This window comes from Oncorhynchus clarkii, chromosome 6, assembly GCF_045791955.1.
Source record: "Oncorhynchus clarkii lewisi isolate Uvic-CL-2024 chromosome 6, UVic_Ocla_1.0, whole genome shotgun sequence".
Taxonomy (NCBI): Eukaryota; Metazoa; Chordata; class Actinopteri; order Salmoniformes; family Salmonidae; genus Oncorhynchus; species Oncorhynchus clarkii.
Genome location: NC_092152.1, coordinates 54,964,202 through 54,985,095, shown reverse-complemented (window position 1 = coordinate 54,985,095; position 20,894 = coordinate 54,964,202). Strand labels below are relative to the sequence as shown.

The 20,894-nt window shown below is 42.1% G+C and overlaps 2 protein-coding genes across 5 annotated transcripts in view; one reads left to right on the top strand and one right to left on the bottom strand.

Annotated features, from left to right (window-relative positions):
* Positions 1–11,463, bottom strand: part of LOC139411297 (CD151 antigen-like) — a 50,085-nt gene extending 38,622 nt beyond the window's left edge. Inside the window, exon 1 of the mRNA XM_071157417.1 lies at positions 11,214–11,463. The gene's annotated coding sequence lies outside the window, so the exon portion shown is untranslated. The remainder of the gene's footprint in view (positions 1–11,213) is intronic.
* A 16-nt stretch (positions 11,464–11,479) lies between these two features.
* Positions 11,480–20,894, top strand: part of LOC139411296 (transmembrane protein 138) — an 18,352-nt gene continuing 8,937 nt past the window's right edge. For 2 of the 4 annotated variants that reach the window (XM_071157412.1, XM_071157416.1), the window contains exon 1: positions 18,577–18,671. The gene's annotated coding sequence lies outside the window, so the exon portion shown is untranslated. Of the gene's footprint in view, positions 11,565–12,582; positions 12,914–18,570; positions 18,672–20,894 lie in introns of those variants that run through there. The other 2 variants (XM_071157415.1, XM_071157414.1) reach the window with 2 other exon arrangements.

The following is a 20,894-nucleotide window of genomic DNA, read 5'->3' as shown; positions in this document are numbered from 1 at the left end:
GAAGTTGTTAGGTCTTGGCTGAGTTGTCTCCTGTCACTGACACACTAGGGTGATGATGCTTTAAATGTGTGGCCATGCTCAATGTATTTCCATGATCATACACCTTTCAAATCAAATCAAATCAAATTTTATTTGTCACATACACATGGTTAGCAGATGTTAATGCGAGTGTAGCGAAATGCTTGTGCTTCTAGTTCCGACAATGCAGTAATAACCAACAAGTAATCTAACTAACAATTCCAAAACTACTGTCTTGTACACAGTGTGAGGGGATAAAGAATATGTACATAAGGATATATGAATGAGTGATGGTACAGAGCAGCATAGGCAGATACAGTAGATTGTATCGAGTACAGTATATACATATGAGATGAGTATGTAAACAAAGTGGCATAGTTAAAGTGGCTAGTGATACATGTATTACATAAGGATACAGTCGATGATATAGAGTACAGTATATACGTATGCCTATGAGATGAATAATGTAGGGTAAGTAACATTATATAAGGTAGCATTGTTTAAAGTGGCTAGTGATATATTTACATCATTTCCCATCAATCCCATTATTAAAGTGGCTGGAGTTGAGTCAGTGTCAGTGTGTTGGCAGCAGCCACTCAATGTTAGTGGTGGCTGTTTAACAGTCTGATAGCCTTGAGATAGAAGCTGTTTTTCAGTCTCTCGGTCCCAGCTTTGATGCACCTGTACTGACCTCGCCTTCTGGATGATAGCGGGGTAAACAGGCAGTGGCTCGGGTGGTTGATGTCCTTGATGATCTTTATGGCCTTCCTGTGACATCGGGTGGTGTAGGTGTCCTGGAGGGCAGGTAGTTTGCCCCCAGTGCAGACCTCACTACCCTCTGGAGAGCCTTACGGTTGAGGGCGGAGCAGTTGCCGTACCAGGCGGTGATACAGCCCGCCAGGATGCTCTCGATTGTGCATCTGTAGAAGTTTGTGAGTGCTTTTGGTGACAAGCCGAATTTCTTCAGCCTCCTGAGGTTGAAGAGGCGCTGCTGCGCCTTCTTCACAATGCTGTCTGTGTGAGTGGACCAATTCAGTTTGTCTGTGATGTGTATGCCGAGGAACTTAAAACTTGCTACCCTCTCCACTACTGTTCCATCAATGTGGATAGGGGGGTGTTCCCTCTGCTGTTTCCTGAAGTCCACAATCATCTCCTTAGTTTTGTTGACGTTGAGTGTGAGGTTATTTTCCTGACACCACACTCCGAGGGCCCTCACCTCCTCCCTGTAGGCCGTCTCGTCGTTGTTGGTAATCAAGCCTACCACTGTTGTGTCGTCCGCAAACTTGATGATTGAGTTGGAGGCGTGCGTGGCCACGCAGTCGTGGGTGAACAGGGAGTACAGGAGAGGGCTCAGAACGCACCCTTGTGGGGCCCCAGTGTTGAGGATCAGCGGGGAGGAGATGTTGTTGCCTACCCTCACCACCTGGGGGCGGCCCGTCAGGAAGTCCAGTACCCAGTTGCACAGGGCGGGGTCGAGACCCAGGGTCTCGAGCTTGATGACGAGCTTGGAGGGTACTATGGTGTTGAATGCCGAGCTGTAGTCAATGAACAGCATTCTCACATAGGTATTCCTCTTGTCCAGATGGGTTAGGGCAGTGTGCAGTGTGGTTGAGATTGCATCGTCTGTGGACCTATTTGGGCGGTAAGCAAATTGGAGTGGGTCTAGGGTGTCAGGTAGGGTGGAGGTGATATGGTCCTTGACTAGTCTCTCAAAGCACTTCATGATGACGGAAGTGAGTGCTACGGGGCGGTAGTCGTTTAGCTCAGTTACCTTAGCTTTCTTGGGAACAGGAACAATGGTGGCCCTCTTGAAGCATGTGGGAACAGCAGACTGGTATAGGGATTGATTGAATATGTCCGTAAACACACCGGCCAGCTGGTCTGCGCATGCTCTGAGGGCGCGGCTGGGGATGCCGTCTGGGCCTGCAGCCTTGCGAGGGTTAACACGTTTAAATGTCTTACTCACCTCGGCTGCAGTGAAGGAGAGACGGCAAGTTTTCGTTGCAGGCCGTGTCAGTGGCACTGTATTGTCCTCAAAGCGGGCAAAAAAGTTATTTAGTCTGCCTGGGAGCAGGACATCCTGGTCCGTGACTGGGCTGGATTTCTTCCTGTAGTCCGTGATTGACTGTAGACCCTGCCACATGCCTCTTGTGTCTGAGCCGTTGAATTGAGATTCTACTTTGTCTCTGTACTGACGCTTAGCTTGTTTGATAGCCTTGCGGAGGGAATAGCTGCACTGTTTGTATTCGGTCATGTTACCAGACACCTTGCCCTGATTAAAAGCAGTGGTTCGCGCTTTCAGTTTCACACGAATGCTGCCATCAATCCACGGTTTCTGGTTAGGGAATGTTTTAATCGTTGCTATGGGAACGACATCTGTGGCACAACGCCTACACACCGTAGTGGTGTTGTCCACCACCCTTCTTCCGTCATCATATTTGACAGTGAAGCCAAAATGCTCCCATACATGACTTAAATGAAGAGGGAGGCTTTTCCAGTACATCAGCTCCTCCGCTAGCCATGGCTGTCACTGTTCTTTTTTATTCTTTGCTTTTTGCAACGCAACTGCTTAAAAAAAATATGAATCAAACTTCAGGCTTCAGAGCAAAACACAACACGCATCTCTTATCTTTAACTTTTCACTGCAACTCTGCATCGAGATGTAGGGAATTATTACTTTAAAAAGTAACAGAGGCAGTAAAACTGTATTTCACACGATGATGGTTAAACTTTGCAATTGATTTGCGGTTCACATGCGTGCCGAACCGTGGGGGGTGATCCGTACGGATCACGGATCAACTACAGTCCATACACCACCACTTTTTACAGTGCCTTGCAAAATAATTCATCCCCATTGGTGTTTTCCCTATTTTCGCCAACAGCCAATGAAATTGCAGGGCGCCAAATACAAATCAACAGAAATCTCATAAATAAAATGTCTCAAACATATAAGTATTAGGCACCATTTTAAAGTTAAAATTCTCGTTAATCCAGCCACAGTGTCTGATTTAAAAAATGCTTTACAGTGAAAGCTCCATAAACGATTATGTTAGGTCACCACCAAGCCACAGAAAAACCCAGCCATTTTTCCAGCCAAAGAGAGAAGTCACAAAAAGCACAAAGAGATAAAATGAATCACTAACCTTTGATGATCTTCATCAGATGACACTCATAGGACTTCATGTTACACAATACATGTATGCTTTGTTTGATAAAGTGCATATTTATATAAAAATTCTCATTTTACATTGGTGCATTACATTCAGTAGTTCTAAAACATGCGGTGATTGTGCAGAGAGGCACATGAATTCCCAGAAATACTCATTATAAATGTTGATGAAAATTCAAGTGTTATGCATGGAACTTTAGATACACTTCTCCTTAATGCAAATCCAAATCCTTAACGCTATGTCAGATTTCAAAAACACTTTACGGAAAAAGCATAATCTGAGTACGGTGCTCAGAGCCCAAACCAGCCAAAATAAATATCTGCCATGTAGCATTATAAATATTCACTTACCTTTGATGATCTTCATCAGAATGCACTCCCGGGAATCGCAGTTCCACAATAAATGTTTGTTTTGTTCGATAATGTCCATCATTTATGTCCAAATAGCTTCTTTGTTAGGGCGTTTGGTAAACAAATCCAAACGCACGTTCAGGTCCAGTCGGACGAAAAGTTCAAAAAGTTATATTACAGGTCGAAGAAACTTGTCAAACTAAGTATAGAATAAATCTTTAGGATGTTTTTATCATAAATGTTCAATAATGTTCCAACCGGAGAATTCCATTGTTTGTAGAAAAGCAATGTAACGAGAGATACCTCTCATGTGAACGCGCGTGACTGAGAACAAGGCTGCTGCCAGACCCCTTAGTCAAACAGCTCTCATTCGCTCCCACTTCACAGTAGAAGCCTGAAACAACGTTCTAAAGACGGTTGACATCTAGTGGAAGCCTTAGGAAGTGCAACATAACCCATATCCCATTGTGTATTCGATAGGGGCTGAGTTCAAAAACCACAAACCTCAGATTGTGTTCTTCCAAACAGGAAGTGGGCAAAGAACATAACACACACAACTTTCAGTTAATTTCAGTTAGTTTGTGTTTAAATCAACTTAAATCTTAACAAAAAACATTTATGCTCGTGTTCTTAAATATTACTGATATCAACACACTATCCCGATGTTTCAATGCAAATTGGGGTTAAAGGGTAAATTGACCCAAAAACACTTCTGGGCCCTTTATAAACACTTTTATAACACTTGCCAGTACCCCAGACAGTTCTTAAGTTTTAGTTTTTTAGATTTGAGTTTATAGGACTATTTCTCTCTATACGATTTGCATTTCATATATCTTTGACTATTGGATGTTCTTATAGGCACTTTAGTATTGCCAGTGTAACAGTATAGCTTCCGTCCCTCTCCTCGCCCCTACCTGGGCTCGAATCAGGAACACATCGACAGCAGCCACCCTTGAAGCAGCGTTACCCATCGCTCCACAAAAGCCACGGCCCTTGCAGAGCAAGTCTCAGAGAGAGTGACGTTTGAAACGCTATTAGCGCGCACCCCGCTAACTAGCTAGCCATTTCACATCGGTTACACCAGCCTAATCTCGGGAGTTGATAGGCTTGAAGTCATAAACAGCTCAATGCTTGAAGCATTGCGAAAAGCTGCTGGCAAAACGCACAAAAAGTGCTGTTTGAATGAATGCTTACGAGCCTGCTGGTGCCTACCATCGCTCAGTCAGACTGCTCTATCAAATATCAAATCATAGACTTAATTATAACATAATAACACACAGAAATATGGGCCTTAGGTCACTAATATGATCGAATCCGGAAACTATCCTCTCGAAAACAAAACGTTTATTCTTTCAGTGAAATACGGAACCGTTTGGTATTTTATCTAACGGGTGGCATCCATAAGTCTAAATATTCCTGTTACATTGCACAACCTACAATGTTATGTCATAATTGCGTAAAGTTCTGGCAAATTAGTTCGCAATGAGCCAGGCGGCCCAAACTGTTGCATATACCATAAATCTGCATGCAATGAAAGCAAGAGAAGTGACAATTTCACCTGGTTAATATTGCCTGCTAACCTGGATTTCTTTTAGCTAAATATGCAGGTTTAAAAATATATACTTCTGTGTATTGATTTTAAGAAAGGCATTGATGTTTATGGTTAGGTACAGTCATGCAACAATTGTGCTTTTTTCGTAAATGCACTTTTGTTAAATCATCCCCCGTTTGGCGAAGTAGGCTGTCTTTGTTAGGAAGAAATAGTCTTCAAACAGTTTGCAACGAGCCAGGCAGCCCAAACTGCTGCATATACCCTGACTCTGTTGCAAGAGAAGTAACACATTTTCCCTAGTTAAAAGAAATTAATGTTATCAGGCAATATAAACTAAATATGCAGTTTTAAAAATATATACTTGTGTATTGATTTAAAAAAAAGGCATTGATGTTTATGGTTAGGTACATGTTGGAGCAACGACAGTGCTTTTTCGTGAATGCGCACCGCATCGATTATATGCAACACAGGACACGCTAGATAAACTAGTAATATCATCAACTACAGTGTCTTGCGAAAGTATTCGGCCCCCTTGAACTTTGCGACCTTTTGCCACATTTCAGGCTTCAAACATAAAGATATAAAACTGTATTTTTTTGTGAAGAATCAACAACAAGTGGGACACAATCATGAAGTGGAATGACATTTATTGGATATTTCAAACTTTTTTAACAAATCAAAAACTGAAAAATTGTGCGTGCAAAATTATTCAGCCCCTTTACTTTCAGTGCAGCAAACTCTCTCCAGAAGTTCAGGGAGGATCTCTGAATGATCCAATGTTGACCTAAATGACTAATGATGATAAATACAATCCACCTGTGTGTAATCAAGTCTCCGTATAAATGCACCTGCACTGTGATAGTCTCAGAGGTCCGTTAAAAGCGCAGAGAGCATCATGAAGAACTAGGAACACACCAGGCAGGTCCGAGATACTGTTGTGAAGAAGTTTAAAGCCGGATTTGGATACAAAAAGATTTCCCAAGCTTTAAACATCCCAAGGAGCACTGTGCAAGCGATAATATTGAAATGGAAGGAGTATCAGACCACTGCAAATCTACCAAGACCTGGCCGTCCCTCTAAACTTTCAGCTCATACAAGGAGAAGACTGATCAGAGATGCAGCCAAGAGGCCCATGATCACTCTGGATGAACTGCAGAGATCTACAGCTGAGGTGGGAGACTCTGTCCATAGGACAACAATCAGTCGTATATTGCACAAATCTGGCCTTTATGGAAGAGTGGCAAGAAGAAAGCCATTTCTTAAAAATATCCATAAAAAGTGTTGTTTAAAGTTTGCCACAAGCCACCTGGGAGACACACCAAACATGTGGAAGAAGGTGCTCTGGTCAGATGAAACCAAAATTGAACTTTTTGGCAACAATGCAAAACGTTATGTTTGGCGTAAAAGCAACACAGCTCATCACCCTGAACACACCATGCCCACTGTCAAACATGGTGGTGGCAGCATCAAGGTTTGGGCCTGCTTTTCTTCAGCAGGGACAGGGAAGATGGTTAAAATTGATGGGAAGATGGATGGAGCCAAATACAGGACCATTCTGGAAGAAAACCTGATGGAGTCTGCAAAAGACCTGAGACTGGGACGGAGATTTGTCTTCCAACAAGACAATGATCCAAAACATAAAGCAAAATCTACAATGGAATGGTTCAAAAATAAACATATCCAGCTGTTAGAAAGGCCAAGTCAAAGTCCAGACCTGAATCCAATCGAGAATCTGTGGAAAGAACTGAATACTGCTGTTCACAAATGCTCTCCATCCAACCTCACTGAGCTCGAGCTGTTTTGCAAGGAGGAATGGGAAAAAAATTCAGTCTCTCGATGTGCAAAACTGATAGAGACATACCCCAAGCGACTTACAGCTGTAATCGCAGCAAAAGGTGGCGCTACAAAGTATTAACTTAAGGGGGCTGAATAATTTTGCACGCCCAATTTTTCAGTTTTTGATTTGTTAAAAAAGTTTAAAATATCCAATAAATGTTGTTCCACTTCATGATTGTGTCCCACTTGTTGTTTATTCTTCACAAAAAAATACAGTTTTATATCTTTATGTTTGAAGCCTGAAATGTGGCAAAAGGTCGCAAAGTTCAAGGGGGCCGAATACTTTCGCAAGGCACTGTATGTGTAGTTAACTAGTGATTATGATTGATTGATTGTTTTATAAGATATGTTTAATGCTAGCTAGCAAATTACCTTGGCTTCTTACTGCATTCGCATAACAGGCAGGTTCCTCGTGAAGTGCAATGTAAAGCAGGTGGTTAGAGCGCTGGACTAGTTAACCGTGAGGTTGCAAGATTGAATCCCCGAGCTGACAAGGTAAATGGTCGTTCTGCCCCTGAACAAGGCAGTTAACCCACCGTTCCTAGGCCGCCATTGAAAATAAGAATGTGTTCTTAAACTGACTTGCCTAGTTAAATAAAGATGTATAAAAAAAAAAATCATAATAATCCCCCCCCCCAAAAAAAACTGCCAAATCTGTGTCCAAAAACACAGATTTCCGATTATGAAAACTTGAAATCGGCCCTAATTAAATCGGCCATTCCGATTAATCGGTCGACCTCTAGTCAAGTCCAGACCTGCCCTCTCCTCCTCCTTCTGCCAGCCTTCTCTCTCTCCCACACACAGGCCGTAACAGAGTGTACTAGTCTAAGCTTTCTGTAACACTAATATAAGAGCCTTCTCTACTGTAATTTCACTGCCTTCTCTACACCGCTCAAATGTCATTTCCCATCAATTCCCATTATTAAAGTGGCTGGAGTTGAGTCAGTGTCAGTGTGTTGGCAGCAGCCACTCAATGTTAGTGGTGGCTGTTTAACAGTCTGATAGCCTTGAGATAGAAGCTGTTTTTCAGTCTCTCGGTCCCAGCTTTGATGCACCTGTACTGACCTCGCCTTCTGGATGATAGCGGGGTGAACAGGCAACACTAATATAAGAGCAGCCTGCTCTCTACTGTGACAAGCCGAATTTCTTCAGCCTCCTGAGGTTGAAGAGGCGCTGCTAAGTTTCACTGCCTTAGTTTTGTTTCTGTTGTGTCTCAGAACGCACCCTTGTGGGGCCCCAGTGTTGAGGATCAGCACTGGGGGCGGCCCGTCAGGAAGTCCGCTCAGGAACAATGGTGGCCCTCTTGAAGAATGTGGGAACAGCAGACTGGTATAGGGATTGATTGAATATGTCCGTAAACACACCGGCCAGCTGGTCTGCGCATGCACACGCGCGAGGGTTAACACACACACACACACACACACACACACACACAACTGCATTAATACAAAATGCAAGACAGCCTTCTCTAGCCTACTGTAACACTGCAAGTCAACTTGGCCGGCCAGCCTGTGGTAGACGTTACATAGCAAGCAACCGCTGTGGAAAGAAGACGTATTTGCATTGTGCTGTACTGAACAGTTTGAATGGGCTTATATTCACCGTAACAGTGATCACAGCAGCATCATGCGTTCTCATGCTGCATGATCTGACCATTACCGTCTTATACTGTGAGAGTGCATATTTGATTCCTGCGGCAAATAATATATTTAGAATCATGTTATAAAAGGTAATATCTATAACATTATCGTATTATGTTAAACGTACAGTAGCCAAAGCTATGTCTTGTGGAATAACTTTTCTGGCATCTCATATAGAGAAGTCCATATACAGCAACTCATTAAGTTCACCATGCTCACATTTGGCATTAGGAGACAATGTAGGTTACTTCATCAAGCATTCATGGTTTTACAGTGTGTGTAGGCCTATATTTGTGTGGGGGTCTGTCGACTGAACCTGCCCGGTGTCTGTTCACCATCTGTTAGGGTGGGCCCCATTAGTGTGTCCCTGTCAATTAAATTCAAACAAACCTTTGACAGGAACTCATCATTGTATTATGTACATAAAAGGAGTCGCTGAGTAAAGAAAACGATGTGCACAGGAGGAGGACAACACACTAAAGAGGTCAAACTTATATCCCAAATCTGAGATACAAAATCATAAAGGCTCTTTCAATATACAGGGTTCAACACATTGAAAACATACAGACAGTACAGGTCAAAAGTTTGGACACACCTACTCATTTAAGGGTTTATCTTTATTTGTACTATTTTCTACATTGTAGAATAATAGTGAAGACATCAAAACTATAAAATAACACATATGGAATCATGTTGTAACCAAAAGAAGAGTTAAACTAATCACAATATATTTTTTATTTGAGATTCTTCAAAGTAGCCCCCCTTTGCCTTGATCACAGCTTTGCAAATGTTCACATTTTGAACACTGAAATCACCTTTTTCCTTAAACCTTAATGGAATCGCCTAGCGCTCAATACAAGACCACTGACAACCAGACATGCTCCAGACACACCACACCTGTCTGAAATTGTTTATGAGCCTATGAGTAGTCACTGACTTGTCTCCTGTGCATGACAGATCATTAAAGTATTTAAATGCTTTGAACCCTTTCAGTTCAGGGCATGTTTTGGACTTGAATGAATATGGTTTCTTTCGTCATTTGTATGCTTTTATATTGGCTATAGGCCTGTGTTTAGTCAAACTATAGTTTGTCAACGATCCCAAACAAATTTATTTTGATGGGGATGTAGAAAATTCAATTGAAATACCTAATTGAAACTCCATAAATTATAATTATAGCCTTTGAACGACATGCAAACTGTCATACAAAATAGGCTACATAACATAAAGAACTAACAAAAATAAGTTGGAATATAAACAATGTTCTAAAGCAGGGTTCCTCAACTGGCGGACCGGCAGGTGATTTTAATTGGCCCCCCAAGTTCTCATACAGCAAAAAAGTTCCAATGGATTTTAATTTGGGAAATCTGTTCCAAAGTATTAGCACGCATAATAGAGATATATTGTGCCTTGCAAAAGTATTCATTTTTATTGAACTAGGTAAGTCAATTAGGAACAAATTCTTATTTACAATGACGGCCTACCCCGGCCAAACCCTAACCCGCACAACGCTGGGCCAATTGTGCGCCACCCTATGGGACTCCCAATCACGGCAAGTTGTGATACAGCCTGGAATCTAACCAAGGTCTGTCATGACGCCACTAGCACTGAGATGCAGTGCCTTAGACCGCTACCCCACTCGGGAGCCCCAAATATTCAGACACTTTGGATTTCTTCACATTTCATTGTGTTACAAATTGGGATTAAAATGCATTTAATTGTAATTTTTGATAAATAGAAATGAAAAAACAACAATATAGTGGTTGCAGAAGTATTCAGCGCCCTGAATCACTACATGTTAGAAACACCTTTGGCATTGATTAGAGTTGTGAGTCTTCTTGGGTAAGTCTAGAAGAGCTTTTCACACCTGGATTGTGCAATATTTACCCATTGATTTTCACTGCTACACAGACGATACACAACTTTACATTTCTGGGTCAACAGAGGATTTTAGCTCCACAGATAAATTAGACTATATTAGTGATTTAAATACTTAGATGGCTCACAACTTCCTTCAGCTAAAACAAGACAAGACCAAAGTGCTTAATATTGGAGACAAAGCACAGAGAGAATCTGGCCACATTTTAATTCACAGGCAATAAAGATAAAACACCAGGTAAAAAACTCATTTTAGATTCTGAACTCAATTTTGAATCACACATTAGGAATGTAACGAAAATAGCTTTTTACCACATGAGGAACATTGCCATGGTGTGTCCGTTTCTATCTCAGGCTGATACAGAGAAACTCTGTAAAAATGTTCAGTCTACGAATTATTTGTAATTATGTTCCGGCCCCTGACCATCTCCTCAATAAAAAACAATCGTCCCGCGGCTGAATCTAGTTCAGTATCCCTCTCCGAAAGAATATTTGGCATACCTAAATCTCAGCAGCTGACTACATATCTCCGATTCACAAAGAAAATAGAATTGCTGTGTTCCTGTGAGCTAACATAGCCTACATGCTAACTAGACAACAATAATTTCCCCGCAGTAAAATGTTCAAATTGACATGTTAACCCTGCTTTGTATCACTAAAACAATAAATAATGAAATATGTTGCCTTAGAATCCAAACAGTTCCTGTGAATTTTAACGTTCGCTGTCGAATACGCTAATGTGTTAGCTACAAAGTAACAAGCTACCTACCTGCGGCAGTGTTGTTACAAGTAGCAAGGCGTTGATGTGTCCAAAATAATAGATATAGATGTGTAAAACTAGTTTTTGGTCGTTTTCATTCCGAATTCTATTTTTCAGGGATTCCTTCGATAGTCCAAACCAGAGAGGGGGAAGCGCAAAATGCTAAACTAATGAGTAGTTAGTCCACTGGAGTCTATGACTGTACAGTAAGTAGGTCGTGTCGACTCCACCCAATCACTTTGATTTTTTTCTACCCTGTGGCGCAATAGAACAGCTCTGTTCCTGGTTGCTGCTGGTGGTTGCTGCTAGGCAATTCCATGGACTCGGATTTGCGCTGAGAATCAGATTTTTAACTTGAAGGTATGTCAAACAAAAACTATTTGCTTCAAAGTTTAACAAACCATAGGCTACAACTCTATGCACAAGGACTACTTTTAATAATTTACACTAGAATTGTTTCAAAACACATTTACTGAAAGAACTGTGTAGATGCAAGGTTTGTTAACAGACTTAAAATAAAATCTCCCTGCATTCTGTGTCCACGTTTTCTGAAAATGTTGTTAAATATCTGCTCTGAATTAAGATTCAAGGATGTCTGCAGAAATGATGGGGTGTCAGCTGGCCATGACATGACACATGGACTCTATTTTGCTTATTTAACTACAGTTAGTGAAGTGGATTTACACCAGGTAACAGAATTGCAGAAAGTCAATTTCATCATGGTTCCCTGATTTGTACCCAGAAATGCATCATTATGAATACCATTCTCTTCATGGAGAGGTATCTTAAATAGCTACACAAAAGTATAAATATGCAATATCCTGCTTTGCATACTTTGGTATTATTCTACACACTGGATATTATTTTAATGAGCTCTGCCCCCAAATATGACCACATTTTGGTTCGTCTGGTTCGGACCAAATCTGAACCAATTATAGATGTCTATGTTTCACAAGTTTGCACATCAAAGTCACATACGGCCGTGATTGGGAGTCCCATAGGGCGGCGCACAATTGGCCCAGCGTCTCCCGGGTTTGGCCGGGGTAGGCCGTAATTGTAAATAAGAATTTGTTCTTAACTGACTTGCCTAGTTAAATGAAAACAACCCTCCACAAGCCAACACCACTTTGACACTCAACAAACTATGTGGGGCCGTAAACAAACAAGAAATGGCTCACCCAGAAGCAGTGTTTCTGGTGAGCTGAGACTTTAATGCAGGGAGTCTTAAAACTGTTCTACCTCACTTTTAACAACATGTCTCCTGCTCCACTAGGGGCGCTAAAACTCAAGACCACTTTTATTCTACCAACAGAAATGCATATAAGGCCATCCTTTCTCCTCCCGTCAGCAAATCTGACCATGATTTCATTCTCTGCAGTGATGCGCTAAAAACGGAAGTGGTCCTATGAAGCAGACGTGAGGCTACAAGACTGTTTTGCCGATACAGACTGGGGTATGTTCTGGGATTCCTCCGATAGAATTGAGGAGTTTACCACATCCATATCCACGCTGAGTTAATCGCTAGAGCTACTGTTTACAAGAAACGGGACACAGACATTGACACATACAAGAAGGCCCACTATGACCGCCAACATCAAACATGCAAAAGGACAATAGGATGAAGGTGGAATCCTACTACACCGGCTCCGACGGTCGTCGTATGTAGCAGAGCTTGCAGACGATAACGGATTACAAAGGGAAACCCGGCCGTGAGATGACTAGTGATTTATTTTTAAAACCTTAATTTAACCTTTATTTAACTAGGCAAGTCAGTTAAGAACAAATTCTTATTTTCAATGACGGCCTAGGAACAGTGGGTTAAGTGCCTGTTCAGGGGCAGAATGACAGATTTGTACCTTGTCAGCTCGGGGATTTGAACTTGCAACCTTTCGGTTACTAGTCCAACGCTCTAACCACTAGGCTATGCAAATAAAATCAAATGTTATGTCACATGCACTGAATACAGGTGTAGACCTTACAGTGAAATGCTTACTTACAAGCCCTTAACCAACAATGCAGTTTTAAGAAAATACCTAAGAGATAAGAAAACATATATAAAGAGCAGCAGTAAATAACAAGAACGGGGCTATATATAGGGGGTACCGGTACAGAGTCAATGTGTCAATGTGCGGGGACACGGTGTAGAGGTATTTGAGATAATTACGTACATGCAGGTAGGGTTGTCAAAGTGGCTATCCATAGTCCATAGTCTGGGTAGCCATTTGATTAGCTGTTCAGGAGTCTTATGGCTTGGGGGTAGAAGCTGTTTATAAGCCTCTTGGACCTAGACTTGGCGCTCCGGTATCGCTTGCTTTGCGGTAGCAGAGAGAACAATCTATGACTAGGGTGGATGGAGTCTTTGACCATTTTAGTGCCACTGACACCGCCTGGTATAGAGGTCCTGAATGGCAGGAAGCTTGGTCCTGGTGATGTACTGGGCCATATGCGCTACCCTCTGTAGTGCCTTGCGATCGGAGGCCGAGCAGTTGCCATACCAGGCAGTGATGCAACCTCTCGATGGTGCAACTGTAGAACGTTTTGAGGATCTGAGGACCCAAGCTAATTTTTTTCAGTCTCCTGAGGGGGAATAGGTTTTGTCATGCCCTCTTCACGACTGTCTTGGTGTGTTTGGACCATGATAGTTTGTTGGTGATGTGGACGCCAAGGAACTGGAAGCTCTCAACCTGCTCCACAACAGCCCCATTGATGAGAATGGGGACGTGCTCGGTCCTCTTTTTCCTGTAGTCCACAATCATCTCCTTTGTCTTGATCACATTGATGGATAGGTTGTCCTTGCACCGCATGGTCAGGTCTCTGACCTCCCTATAGGCTGTCTCATCGTTGTCGGTGATCAGGCCTACCACTGTTGTGTCATCAGCAAACTTAATGATGGTGTTGGAGTCGTGCCTGGCCGTGCAGTCATGAGTGAACAGGGAGTACAGGAGGGGACTGGGCATGCACCCCTGAGGGGCCCCTGTGTTGAGGATCAGCACGGCAGATGTGTTGTTACCTACTCTTACCTCATGGGGGGCGGCCTGTCAGGAAGTCTAGGATCCAGTTGCTGAGGGAGCTGTTTAGAACTGTGCAGAAATCTGAAACAAGCTAAATGCCTTTTATGCTCGGTACAAGGAATACAACACTGAGTGTTGTGTGAAAGCCCCTGAGTTCAGGATGACTGTGTGATTTCGCTCACCGTGGCCATAGTGAGTAAAACTTTTCAACCGGTTAACACTCGCATGGCTGCCGGGGATGATGAAATTCCCGTGTGTGTTTTCAAAGCATGTGCAGACCAGTTGGCAAATGTCTTCACAGAATTGTAAAATCTCTCCTTCATCCCAGACACCCTGGACCCTCACCAATTTACATACCGTCCCAACAGATCCCCAGATGACACAATCTTAATTGCACTTCACACTGTCCTCTCCCACCTTGACAAGAGGGGAAATAACTGTGATAATGCTGTTCATTGACTACCACTCAGTGTTTAACCCCCATAGTCCCTCCAAGCTCATCACCAACCTAGGGACCCTGGGACTGACTATCTCCCTCTGTAACTGGATCCTGGTGGTGAGTATAGTATAGGCAACAGCTCACCCTCAATATGGGGGCCCCTCAAGGGTGTGTGCTCAGTCCCCTCCTGTACTCCTTATTCAACCACGACTGTGTGGCCATGCATGAGTCCAACACCATCAAGTTTTCTGACAACGCAACAGTGGTAGGCCTGAGCACCGACGGTGATGAGAGCCTACAGGGAGGATGTCAGAGACTTGGCAGTGTGGTTCCATGACAACAGTCTCTCCCTCAACGTCAGTAAGACCAAGTAGCTGATCGTGGACTACAGTAGAAAGAGGGGAGAGCATGCGCACATCCACAGGGCTGTAGTCGAGCGGGTCAAGAGCTTCAAGTTTTTTGGCGTCCTCATCACTAAGGACTTAACATTGTCCAGTCGTGAAGAGGGCTAATCAACTCCTCTTCACCGTCAGGAGGCTGAAAAATTTGGCATGGGCCCTCGGAATATCAAAAAGTTTGACAGCTACACCATCAAGAGCATGTTAACTGGCTGCATCACAGCTTGGTATTTCAAATGCACCACCCTCGGCCGTAAAGTGCTACAGAGGGTGATGCAGACATCCAGTACATCACTGGCCGAGCTCCACGTCATCCAGGACCTCTATATCAGCCGGTGTTAGAGGAAGGCCCGAACGATTGCCAAAGACGCTAGCAACCCAAGTAATAGACTGTTTACTCTGCTACCGTCCGGTGAACAGTACCAGGGCATCGGCACTCGGACCAACATGCTACGAGACAGCTTCTGTCCCCAATCCATAAGAATGCTACATAGCCATAAGATTGCTAAATACAGTGCATTCAGACCCGTTGACTTTTTTCACATTTTGTTACGTTACAGCCTTATTCTAAAATGTATTAAATGTTTTTTTGAATCTGAATCTACAGACAATACCCCATAATGACAAAGCAAAAACTGTTTTTTTGCAAATGTATATAAAAAAAATACATCACATTTACATTAGTATTTAGATCCTTTACTCAGTACTTTGTTGAAGCACGTTTGGCAGTGATTACAGCCTTGAGTCTTCTTGGGTATCACACTACAAGCTTGGAACGCCTGTATTTGGGGAGCATCTTCCATTCTTCTCTGCAGATACTCTTAAGCGCTGTCAGATTGGATGGTGAGAGTCGCAGCACAGCTATTTTCAGGTCTCTCCAGAGATGTTTCATTGGGTTCAAGTCCGGGCTCTGGCTGGGCCACTCAATGGAATTCAGAGACTTGCCACGAAGCCACTCCTGCGTTGTTTTGGCTGTGTGTTTAGGGTCGTTGTCCTGTTGGAAGGTGAACCTTCGCCCCAGTCTGAGGTCCTGAGCACTCTGGAGCAGGTTTTCATCAAGGATCTTTCTGTACTTTGCTCCGTTCATCTTTCCCTCGATGCTGACTAGTCTCTCAGTCCTTGCCGCTGAAAAACATCCCCACAGCATGATGCTGACACCACCATGCTTCCCCGAAGGGATGATGCCAGATTTCCTCCAGACGTGACGCTTGGCATTCAGGCCAAAGAGTTCAATCTTGGTTTCATCAGACCAGAGAATGTTGTTTCTCATGATCTGATCTCATATGCCTTTTACTGAGGAGTGGCTTCCGTCTGGCCACTTTAACATAAAGGCCTGATTGGTGGAGTGTTGTAAAGATGGTTGTATTTCTGGAAGGTTCTCCCATCTCCACAGAGGAACTCTGGAGCTCTGTCAGAGTGACCATTGGGTTCTTGGTCACCTCCCTAACCAAAGCCCTTCTCCCCCGATTGCGCAGTTTGGCCGGGCGGCCAGCTCTAGTAAGAGTCTTGGTGGTTCCAAACTTCTATTTAAGAATGATTGAAGCCACTGTGTTCTTGGTGACTTTCAATGCTGTAGACATTTTTTGGTACCCTTCCCAGATCTGTGCCTTGACACAATCCTGTCTCGGAGCTCTACGGACAATCCTTTTGACCTCAAGGCTTGGTCTTTGCTCTGACATGCACTGTCAACTGCGGGACCTTTTTAATAGACAGGTGTGTGCCTTTCCAAATCATGTCCAGTCAATTGAATTTAACACAGGTGAACTGCAATCAAGTTGTAGAAACAGCTCAAGGATGATCAATGGAAACAGGATCAACCTGAGCTAGTTTAATGGCTGTGATAGGAGAAAACTGAGGATGGATCAACATGGTAGTTACTCCACAATACTAACATAAATGAAAGCTTGAAAAGAAGGATGCATGTACAGAATACAAATATTCCAAAACATGCATCATGTTTGCAAAAAGGCACTAAATTAATACTGCAAAAAATGTGGCAAAGCAATTCACTTTTGTCCTGAATGCAAAGCGGGGAAAATCCAGTACAACACCACTCTCTATATTTTCAAGCATACTGGTAGCTGCATTATGTTATGGGTATGCTTGCAATTGTTAAGGACTGGGGAGTTTTTCAGGATATAAAATAAACGTAATGGAGCTAATCACAGGCAAAATCTGATTCATTCGGCTTTCCATCAGACACTGGGAGATGAATTCACCTTTCAGCAGAACAATAACCTAAAACACAAGGTCAAATCTACACAAGTTGCTTACCAAGAGCATAGTGAATGTTCCTGAATCACCTAGTTACAGCTTTGAACTTGTATTATCCTCCTTCATCATGAGGGAGAGAAATTAAAACATATCCTAAAGACATGGGTTTTTGGTAACGGAATTCCAAGGCACAAGACAATGTTTCTAAAACTAATAGTAGGCATAAAAATGTATCCAACACTAAATATAAGTGTTGATATTAGTTGGCAGGTGTCTTTTACTTGTTGGATGTGTCCACTTTTTCTGGTACATGTTTTCTAAGACCTGTTTTCCATCTGTTTGACCAGAAATCAAAGTCTTAGCTAATTCCACATTTTTTAGGATGGAAAATGGTTGAAAAATGTATATGCTTTAATTTATTAATAATATAGACTCTTAGCTTTCATTTGACACCCAAATTTGACATGCTCCTATGAACTTCACAGGTTGGGGCTCATGGGTCATTTTACATGGAAATTAATTGCTACTGATTCATGATCTTTCAAAGAAAAGTTAATAGAATATGATATACTAAAAGTAAGCAGGCAAACACAAAATACATTTGTCAATCATAAAAGCATATGAATCTAACCATACGAAGAAAAAGATACAAGGGGGTAACGGTAGCCAACATTTGAGTATCATCGTATCTTCATAATTATTGGGATTGACCTTTTGCATCATTTTTTTCATTAGGCTGACATCCCATATCATACTATTATGCTTTATGTTCATTTAATTTCAAGAGATATATTGACTGTTGTATTGTAAAATTAGACTGACTTGAAATGGGATAACACATTGCCTATGTGCATCAACGTTTTTTAAGCACAATTGAGTACCCTTAAATGCTAAATGTACTGAGCAAAGCCTAATCATAGTCAAGTTTAAATGTTGTGTTGCCACTAGATGGCAATGGTTCCCCTTTGGGTTGGTTTCATGTAATACATTACCGTAATCGTGTATATAGCCGGCCAAAGGCAAAGTTACTATCAGCATCATTTGAGATGTAAGGATATGAAGTTTTAGATATTTGCAAACAGACCTAAAAACACCAAATCACATTTGAAACCCCCATGAAGATACCCTTTTGTTTATCTCACTTTAATTTTGATCTATTAAATGATAATAGCCAAGAAAAGGCTGCGGGGTTTGTTCCATTGTACAAAATCACGCCCTTCTACTAGGGATGTAGCGCGGAAAAAAACTGTCACCATGGGAGACGCGCAGGCAGGTTGGGAATGTGCCAATGGTCTGTGTTACTGCTGTGTTGTGGATGGTCAAGAGAGTGTGCATAATTTGGAGAGAATTACGCGCGGGTAGACGCCAGATAGAACAATCTTCATCTCAAAAAGGGACATTTCAGGTACTAGCTATATTTTATCATGTGTTTTTAATTTCAATATTGTGGTTTTCAGGATATCCTCAATTTTACTTGACGCTACTGCTCACCACTTTGTGTAGACAACAAGCTGTCAGGTTGTTTCTTAAAGAGATTATCGCCCTAACAATCTAAGGCTTTGAAAACACGGGAGTAGCGGGTACAATGTCAATATAAGGTTGTAAACCTAACTAAAATATACTACACTGAACAAAAATATAAACGCAACATGTAAAGTGTTGGCCCCATGAGCTGAAATAAAAAAATCCCAGACATGTTCAATATGCACAAGAAGTTTATTTCTCAAAAATGTTGTGCACAAATTTGATTACATCCGTTAGTGAGCATTTCTCCTTTGCCAAGATAATCCATCCACCTGACAGGTGTGGAATATCAAGAACCTGATTAAACAGCAATGTCATTACACAGGTGCACCTTGTGCGGGGGACAATAAAAGGACACTTTAAAATGTACTGTTTTGTCACACAACACAATGCCCCAAATGTCTCAAGTTTTGAGGGAGTGTGCAATTGGCATGCTGACTGCAGGAATGTCCATCAGAGCTGTTGCCAGATTATTTAATGTTAATTTCTCCACCATAAACTGCCTCTGACATCATTTTAGAGAATCTGGCAGTACGTCCAACCTGCCTCACAACTGCAGACCATGTGTTACCATGCCAGCCCGGGGGGGGGTATTTCTGTCTGTAATAATGCCCTTTTGTGGGGAAAAACAAATTCTGATTGGCTGGGCCTGGTTCCCCAGTCGGTGGGCCTATGCCCACCCATGGCTGCACCCCTACCGAGTCATGTGAAATCCATAGATTAGGGCCTAATACATTTTTCTGGTGACTTATTTCCTTATATGAACTGTAACTCATTAAATCTTTGAAATGGTTGCATTTATATTTTTGTTCAGTATACATTTACATAATTTAACAGCACAATGACAATAGTAAACCTTACATGGCTTGTAACCAGCAGCTGTTGGCTACCTGCTTACAGTCAAGTGTTTGAATGAGAGTTGCTATATGACATTCTAATCATTAATTTTCCAATCAGCCGGGATAATACATTTAAAACAATACATAGAACATTTAATTGCAATCTTTGTCTTACACAGAACATTTGTCATATCAAATTATAATGATGATACAAAGTGCAGCCTATTATTGTTATTATTGGGCACCGTTTATTGTTATTTAGGCTATGTCACTGTTCAAGTGCTTCTGTGAGTAAGTTTCTAGGTTACAACTATAGCATCAGTTTGTGCATCGGCCCAGCAAGGCTTGGCCTAGAGTCTTAAGTGTGTGAAACTAGTCCTAATCCACCTTACACCTGCCGCAGTGTGAGGCTATAAATATGTCACTTGCTTCTCCGGTCATTAGAGTCCATGTGGAGTCACTAGGAAGCTTGTTGGGACAGTGAGCCAGTCTCACAAAATGCCATCACAGCAAGTGTAAGGACTACAGTAGTCTACCTAGCTTTGTCACAAGCTGCAATAGCTACAACACTCCAAAATTGGTTTATTGTATCAGTCAATGAGACTGAGAATTTGGGCACTGTGCCTACTCAACAGACATCTCTGTGTTTATACAAGCAGCCCAATTCTGATATTTTATTCACTAATGCTGGTACCTTTTCGCTCCAAAAATCCACCGCACAACTTGATCCCACATCTGCCACCCACATAGCAATTTAAAATCACAACTCATGCCAAGCTGTCAATCTGTGATGGATACGACTCAGACCAGATAGCCCGGTTTGGTCATTATTTTTACACTTGGAGGCCACAACACTTGAAGCCTTGATTCCCAGGCAGAGTGAATGTAATTCTACAGCATAAATCCTAGTTAAATAGCAGTACTGTAGGTATCATTGTACTGAATGTCACGACTATGTAAAGTAAGAGGTCATAAGTCAACATCAACATCATTGTTGATGTTAAAGGGTAAACACATGCGTTAATGGGGTCATGGTTATGTATAGGCTTCTCTGCTCTTGTAGCTGAGGGGGCCTGGGCTACAGTAGGTCAATTGTCTTAATTCAGTAGGCCATGCTATAGTATAAAGCAGACCATCTCTGAGTCCCATTGATCTTCAGCACTTGATACTTTCGTTAATGGATCTGAAAGGAAACTAGTGTAAGAAATATAGTGGGGAAAACCAATCTAGCTACAAGAATCCAATTATTTTAAATGTGTGGGGAA